Consider the following 9,078-nt stretch of genomic DNA (forward strand, 5'->3'; position numbering starts at 1 on the left):
CTCAACATAAGGTGCCATCAAGTTGAAAGGTGTTCCCAGTACAAGATCTGAAGTACTTTGTTTAATTTAAAAGAAAGAAAGAAAGTGAAGTCGCTCAGTTGAGTCCGACTCTTTGCCACTCCATGGACTATAGCCCCCCAGGCTCCTCTGTCAATGGGATTCTTCAGGTAAGAGTACTGGAGTGGGTTGCCATTTCCTTCTCCAGAGGATCTTCTCGACCCTGGGATTGAACTCGGGTCTCCTGTATTGCAGGCAGACTCTTCACCATCTGAGCCGCCAGGGAATTGCCTTGTTTAATTTAGCTGAGTGTAAAATTGCTCTGAGGCATGGAGGATTATCTTTCGCTACTAGATGAAGGAACAGGCTACAATAAGCAGTGGGGTTTTGATGTGTGGGATGTTTTTGAATTAATACTCCTAGAGCACAGCCTAACCTTTGTTTTTCTTTAATTTTATTTATTTATTTGGCCATGTGGCACAATGTGTGGGATCTGAGTTTCAGGCCAGGGATTGAACCTGCGCCCCCTGCATTGAAAATGCGGAATCTTAACCGCTGGATCATCAGTGAAGTCCCCATGGTCTAACCTTTCAAGAACAAACAAAAACTCAGTATTATAATAATTTGGGAGATTTGGCTTAGGTGGTTGTTAAGGGATATGTGAGATCTCTGAGGACCCTTTTTTTTTTTGGTTGTAGTTGTTCCGTTTAGGATTCTGAGATGTTTGACTCTGTCAAATAATATAGAGCCTTGATGTTACAGAAAAAATTTTATGCACATTCTCTGAAATATCCAGTGAATACCAGAAATCTTTTGTCTTTTAGTGTTTGGTGTTGGGTAATTCTGGATAATGTATAATCTCCTCTGAATTGATGCTTTTCCTGCAGCCAATAGGTCATGGTCTAGACAATGAATATTTGTTTTTCAGAATTGGAGTTTCTCCCTTGCAGACTAGTTTCCTGTTTCAGCTAACTCTGTGAGTGGAGGCACAGAGTCAGTTTTAGAATTTTCAAGATTAATAGAACACAAGAAGTAGTCATCTACATATTGAATCTGAATGGATTCACAAGGAAACACTATATCCTTAACATCTTCTAAGGCTTGAAAAAAGTGGGATGCAGCTTCTGAGAAACCCTCAGGCGCATTATCCAGGAGGACTGTTGATTTTCTGAGGTGAAGGCAAATACATTGCCTGGAATGTAACACTTCTTACGTTGCATTAATCTTGATTATCGTCAACTGGGAGAGTAAAGAAAGGTGAGTAGAAATCCAATAAAGAACAGAATTTGGCTTAAAGTGGGACTAAGGAGAGTGGGCAGTATTTGAGTTAGGCACAGTTGGGAAGCGAGCTTTTTTTTTTTTTTGCCAAAATATATATGTTTATTGAAAAAATTATCAGAAAAATACAGAAAAGTCTAATGTGAATGTCAAAATCACCCGAAATTCTGCCATCTGGTGATAATTGTACTAGTAATTTGTTCAACATTCTGCTGGATATTTTTGAATATGTCCATACAAATATAAACATATACACAGTCATAATTTAACCTTCACGATAGTGTTCTCTACATGCTGTTTTGCAATCTGCCTTGTTCACTGACATTTGACATGGACATTTTTCTATGTCAGTAAATACAGTTCTGCACCCCAAAGTGTAAAGCTACTGGAGACTCTGTTGTATATAATATGCATCATCCTTTTACATTTGTATTGGAGTATGGCCAGTTAATGTTGTGATAGCTTCAGGTGCGCAGCAGAGCCACTCAGCCATGTATACATAAACTCCCTTCCCCTGCAGGCTGCGACGCAACCCTGAGCAGAGTCCCCGTGCTCGACAGTAGGTCCCTGTTGGTTATCCACTTTAAATATAGCTGTGTGTACATGTCCATCCCAAACTCCCTAACTATCTGTCTGCCTCCCCTTCCCTCCTGGCAACCAGAAAAAGAAATGATACAAATCAACTTCTTTACAATACAGAAACAGACTCACAAATTTAGGGAAGCAAACATATTTTAACTGCCTACAGACCTTAGACAAATCTATCTTCTCCTCGCTGAGGGTTTTAAACAGGTGAAACAGGTAGTGCAGGACTAGAACAAAGGAGACTTAATCCTCTTTCTACTAATCTGGTTGTAACTGGCCTAAGGGCTTCCTTGCATTTGATTTTAGTGGAGTATTGAGGAGGTCTAGGTAAAGGTGTAGAAGAATCAATCTGAACTCTTATGACTCTGCTCCAATTAATTTGCTTGTGTTCGTAGAGTCTTTGGCCTTTGGAGATTCTGAGACCATTCAGTTGTTTCTTGAATAATCACAGTATAAGTGTTTTTATTTATTTTTGATTGTGATGGGTCTTTGTTGCTGCACGTGGGCTGTCTCTAGTTGGGGGGCACAGGCTTCTCGCAGCAGCGGCTTCTCTTGTTGCGGAGCACCAGCTCTAGGCACGCAGCACACAGGCTCAGGAGTTGTGGAGCACAGGCTTAGTTGCTCTGCGGCATGTAGTATCTTCCCGGACCAGGAATTGAACCTGTGTCCCCTGCACTGGCAGGCAGATTCTTATCCACTGTACCAGCACGAAAGTCCAATATCGGTGTTTTAATAGGCATGTAACTATAATTTCTGGGACTTTCCCAAATAATCTTTCTGCAATGCACTGTAGTTGTAAACTCATTCCCCACCTGTTAAATTTGCAGGAGTTACATCACAGAGAAGAAGGGAATGTTTTCTTGCTCCTGGTCCCAGTGTAACAGTTACAGGTAGGGACGTGGGAAAGGACTTGATTGTCAGGGCTTCCCACTGGTTATGGTCCTCTGAGGGGTCGAATGCTCTATGGTACTGTAGCTAGCATGGCAGCCTCATCAGTAAGAAAGCTGAATTGTTGTCCACACATATTTATAAGCCATTCACCTTGGGAGTTTAGAATAAGGACAGGAAGAGATGAAACCTAATCACTCTCTCGGCTTGCAGCACCACTGAACAGATTTTGGACAACTGTCTGTTTCGTAACCAATTTGTGATGTTAGTTTCTCCAATGACCCTTCTTCCTACATCATCCACAGGTGACTTTTCTCATAGGCTCTTGATCCTCAGGGGGTAGAGAATCTTTTGCTTTTATTTCAGGGATGAATTATTCACTGGGACAGCCAGAAGTTTCTTTTCTAGCTGCTTTATTTTCCAAGGTTCTTTGAAAATGTTAAGCCACACATCAGAGATCTTCTAAATTTGCCATTTTCTATTCCAATTTATTTTCCTGACAAAGTCTCCTGAAGTATTTCAGATCCGATTCTATTTACAAAAAGAGACAGCAAGTTTCCTTTCATTTCAGCTGCTAGGTAGCCTCAGAACATTGTTTAAAAGTTTTCTGAAGTCTGGTCTTAGTCTCTTATTGAGTCACCTTTATTTAATTTACAGCTTGGAATTTTTGTCCCATTTTCTCTTAAGGGGAAGTCATCAATAATGGCCATATATTTTATTTCCTATTTTTCTTGTCCTTTCAAGACCAATATCTGAATTGTGTGCAGTTGGGTTATTTAAATCTTCCTTGGGCCTTTCCCATCCATTACTTTTATTTTTTAAAAAATATTTATTTATGTATGTATTTGACTGTTCAGGGTCTTTAGCTGCAGCATGTGGGCTTTTTCAGTTACAACATGTGAACTTTCACTTGCAGCAAGCAGGATCTAGTTCCCTGGTCAGGGATCGAACCTGGGCCCCTCTGCATTGGGAGCCCCGAGTCTTAGCCACTGGACCATCAGGGAAGTCCCTCCTATCCATCTCTCTGGCCCCAAGGCATTAGCACTGGCTATGCCCTTTGCCTCCCCCAGATGTCTGCGGAGCTTGGCACCTTCACTTCCTTCTGGCCTCCTCCAAACTACTTCCTCAGTGAAACCTTTCCTGAAGGCACTATTTAAGGTCCTAACTCCCATATTTCCCACTTTTCCCCCTCACTTCCACCATCACTTTTAACATTCTCTATATTTTATTTCTCTATTTTTAAAGGAGTCTTTCCTGTCCATTATAATGGAACCCCACTGGCTCAGAGATTTTTCTCTATATTTTCATTGCTGTAGCTCCAACTTCTAGAAGAACACCTGGTTCTTGAAAAATCAGTTGTTGAATGGATAAATGTCAAAGCACCAAAACTCAATTTTTGACCTATAAAATCATAAAGGGTAGACAGCTTGTAAATATCTCTCTGCTCTACTAACAAATTAAATTGAAACCATTCACAACTGAGACACTTACTGCCACTTAATCATGGCACCCCATAGTAGCTTCTGCTATTTCAGAGGTTATAGATGAATTGCAGGAAATTTGAATATACACAATGGTGCCAGGAATATAATTTTATTTGGTGAGTATGTGCCAAAGAAAAGGCAGCTTAGGTTTGGAATGGCATTATGACTTAAATGTCAGGGGTTGGATAATGCTGGAAACCAGTTTAGAGAGAGCCTACAAATTTCAGTAAAGCATTGATCCATTTATCATATATTCATTAAGCATTGATCATGTGATGAGACCTGCATACACACAGTGAACAAGACATCACTCCTTCCTGGACACAGTTTACAGTCTAGTAGGGGATACAGACAAGTGAAAGATAATAATATAATGAGATAGCATGGAAGCAAAGAGGAAGGCCAGCTAACTGGACTTGAGATGAAATCAATGGGGTAGATCTCCTGGTGGAAGTAATATTAGAGCAGGGTAAACAGGAATATGTCAGAGAATAGGGCTTGCATTGCAGAAGTGAAGGTGGAGAAGGGGGCTGGGAAAGAGTGTTTAAGGAAGGGCCTGGAGGCACCAGGGGCCGGTGTTCCTCTGAGGAGCTGGTGAGCTCAGTATGGTTTGAGTGAGGGCCGTGACCCCACGTTCATTCTGAAATCAGTCACGTCTCATCACTTCATGACCATTATTCAAATGTAAGCTATCACCATCTCTCACTTAGACTCACCTTTCAAACTGGACACCCTGGCTTCTGCTCTGTGTCCTAGTAACACCACAGAGAGAAGCAGCCCCTGGCAGAAGAGAGCTGGCCTGGCCCTCACAGCCAGACCACATGTCTTCTGCTCATCACAGACATGTCCTAGAGCCCCAACATCAGCCCACTGGTGACCTTTGTGCTGTGCTGTGCTGCGCTTAGTCGCTCAGTTGTGTCTGACTCTTTGTGACCCCATGGACTGTAGCCCACCAGGCTCCTCTGTCCATCGGCTTTCTCCAGGCAAGAATACTGGAGTGGGTTGCCGTGCCCTTCTCCAGGGGAATCTTCCCAACCCAGGGATAGAACCCAGGTCTCCTGCATTGCAGGTGGATTCTTTACCAGCTGAGCTACCAGGGAAGCCCGTGACCCTCATAGATGAAGACAAAAACGAGGCCACTCTGTAATCTCTGTAATCATGTCTTAATAGAGACATCAACATAAAAAATTTCCAAACCATAGAAGTGCCCAACGAGCCTCCCATCCTAGCTCATGGGAGTTACTGACACTTCTTTATCAGTTTCAACTTCACTTTGTCCTTCTCATCTTCAGAGTAAGACTTGTGAAGAAACCCAGCTGCAGAATCCTCCCCACTTCCTGACAATATCAAACCCAGAGCAAACTCCACTTCCTTGAATGTTCTCTAGAATCATCTACCGCAAGTCCCAACGCCCTTTAACTGAGATGCCCCCAGAGCTCCCCACCGTGGGTGTTCACCCTCACTGTAAGGAGGCAGTTAACCCTACTTGTTGACCCATGGGTGTGCTCCTGGTGTCCCAAACTGGAGGACCTTGACAATACACTTCAGGTGAAGACACTCCTACATGCTTCCCAGGACTCTCGGAGTCAAAATCAAACTAAGAGTCAAAATCAACACCAACATCATTCAACCCAGCCTACCTCTTAGAGTTCATTCATTCACTCCTTGACTACTGTTGAGGGTCTACAAGGCCCTTTGTAACACAGGAACGTTTCACACCGCTGTGTATAGAGTGGACTAGAGCAGGGGTTAAGTGGGCTGGTTATGAGACCCTTTTAGTCCAGTGGAATAAATGGATCGGGATTGGGAAGGGAGCAGAGTGAAAGCCCAGAATTACACTAAGGGAGGTAAGGCAGACAGAGAAGGACGAATCCTGCCCAGTCTCACTTATTTATTGGAATCTAACAAAGCTGAACTCAGAGAGTAGGGTGTCCCTGGTGGCTCACACAGTAAAGAATTCGCCTGCAATGTGGGAGACCTGGCTTCAGTCCCTGGGTTGGGAAGATCCCCTGGAGGAGGGCATGGCAACCCACTCCAGTATTCTTGCCTGGAGGATCCCACGGACAGAAGAGCCTGGTGGGCCACAGTCCATGGGGTCGCAAAGAGTCAGACACGACTCAGACACGACTGAGCAACTGAGCACAGCACAGCAACAAAGCTGAACAGAGTAAAGTGTGGTTGCCAGGGCTGGGAGGTAGCAGAAATGGAGACAGATTTCCAGTTAAAAGATGGACAAGTTTGGGAAACCTAATGTACAGCAGGGTGATTATAGCTAATAATATTGTATTATATACTTGAAGGTTGCTAAGAGAGTCAACCTTAAATGTTCTCATCATGAAAAAGAAAATGGTGATTAGGTGATGTGATGGACGTGTTAGCTAATGCTATGGTGGTAATCATTTTGCAATTTATTAAGGTATCAAACCAACACTTTGTACACATGAAACATATGATGTTATATATCAATTATATTTCAATAAAGCTGGGGAAAAAATAAAACCATAATGCCCAGATTTCTGATCAATACCATCATTTTCTGGCTGAGGGAGAGCAGCAGATATGCTCACAAGGATTCTAGAATAGGCAATCACTCTGTGAGGCCAGACAGTGTCTTATTTGCTGAAGTGGACTCTTATTCAAATATCTTCCTAAGGGGACCTTCCCAGATCCCAGGAAGTACTGCAGAATTTCATGGCTGCCTTTGGCCTGTGAGCTGGTGCCTGTCGCTGTAAGAAATTGCTTGAATAATGTATCCTATTTCAAGTTCTAGTTTATATGTTTAAGGGAGACATATTTCAGTGGAGTCAGTAACTTATTTCTTATGGCCTTCTGGGCTTAAATAAAATGATGATTAGAGTAATTCAGGGTCCATGAAGTCGTGCAAAAACAGCTGCCATCTGCCATTGCTCTCATTGGTAACTCATTTACTTCTTATAATGGCTTTCCACATCTATGAATTAAGTTAGAGTGTGCTGCTCATGCTCAGAGGAGCCAATAAATGACTTGCTTTTGTGTTACAATTCTCAGAAGTAAATGATTCAGTATTCATTGCTGGTAAGGTTTAAAGAGAAACTCAATTTATTTAGATCCCCCCACCCTTCACTCTAGGACACGTTTTTTAATGTTCCCATCACGGAGACGTTGTGAAATTGACTAATTGTGTGTTTTGCATATGCATAAACACTTTGTTATTTATTAATGGGCCATTTCAGAGATAAAATAGGGGCTTTATTCACATCGCAGCCATTTCTCAAAGGCACGCTGACTCACGTCAGTGGGAGCTGAGATGTGAGAGCAGAGAATAAAAGGGCAGGCGGTTGTCTCCTCGGTGAATCCTGTGGAGAAGCGAGAGCTGCCAGAAGGCCGTTTATCAGACGGGTTCTCTAGAGCTACGCTGTCCAATACGGCTTTGTGAGATGTAAATTTGTTTAAGTTAAATAAAATTAAAAATCTGGTCACGCTGGCCACGTCTCAAGGGCTTAATAGCCACAAGTGGCCCAACGGCCACCACTCTGGAGAGTGTAGAGTGTTCACAGTATCACAGAAAATTCCACAGGACACCACTGCGCTGAGTTGTTGGTGCTGGGGTCCTTTGGTGCCTCCCTGGATTGAAAGAACTTGGTCCTTGTAGTTCGGTTGTCCAGAAAGGCTAAGAGGTTAGGGCATGCCTGGTCATATCTCAAATTCTGAATATAGCCAGAATTCTGTTACTTCTAACTACCTACAACTGGGTCTCATTACTGTCAACTCTCACCTGGATTTACTGTGATGGTTCTGACTGTCCTCCCAGCTTCCATCCTATGTTTTCACAGTCTCTTCTCCATGTAACAGCCAGTGATGCTGCTTAGAAACTTCCAGTAGCTTTGTGTCCCACTCAGAGTAAAGCCGACATCCTTACTCTGACCCCCAAGGCTTTCTAGGCCCTATAGATTCCTCACCATCCCTTACATGCATCTCTTGCTATATCAGCCCTGTTTTACTCATACTCCAGCCACACTGGCTTCTAGGTACGCTTCCCCTGACTTGACTCTTTCCTGAAATATTCTTAATCTGATAGTTCTTTGTCCCGTTTCTTTACCTCCTTTGAATCTTTGCTTAAAAGCTTTCCCTATCCACCATATCTAAAATTACAGTCGCCCCGCCCCCCAGACAAGATGGAGAAGCTCTATACAGTCAGCAAAAACAAGACCGGGAGCTGACTGTGGCTCAGATCATGAACTCCTTATTGCCAAAATCAGACTTAAAGTGAAGAAAGTGGGGAAAACCACTAGACCATTTAGGTATGACCTAAATCAAATCCCTTATGACTATACAGTGGAAGTGAGAAATAGATTTAAGGGCCTAGATCTGATAGACAGAGTGCTTGATGAACTATGGATGGAGGTTCATGACATTTTACAGGAGACAGGAATCAAGCCCATCCCCAAGGAAAAAAAAATGCAAAAAAGCAAAACGGCTGTCTGGGGAGGCCTTAAAAATAGCTGTGAAAAGAAGAGAAGCAAAAAAACAAAAGAGAAAAGGAAAAATATACCCATTTGAATGCAGAGTTCCAAAGAATAGCAAGGAAAGATAAGAAAGACTTTCTCAGTGATCAATGCAAAGAAATAGAGGAAAACAACAGAATGGGAATGACTAGAGATCTCTTCAAGAAAATTAGAGATACCAAGGGAACATTTCATGCAAAGACGGGCACAATAAAGGACAGAAATGGTATGGACCTAACAGAAGCAGAAGATATTAAGAAGAGGTGGTAAGAATACACAGAAGAACTGTACAAAAAAGATCTTCATGACCCAGATAATCATGATGGTGTGATCACTCACACTCACCTAGAGCCAGACATCCT

This window comes from Bison bison, unplaced genomic scaffold (assembly GCF_000754665.1).
Source record: "Bison bison bison isolate TAMUID 2011002044 unplaced genomic scaffold, Bison_UMD1.0 scf7180017860443, whole genome shotgun sequence".
Taxonomy (NCBI): Eukaryota; Metazoa; Chordata; class Mammalia; order Artiodactyla; family Bovidae; genus Bison; species Bison bison.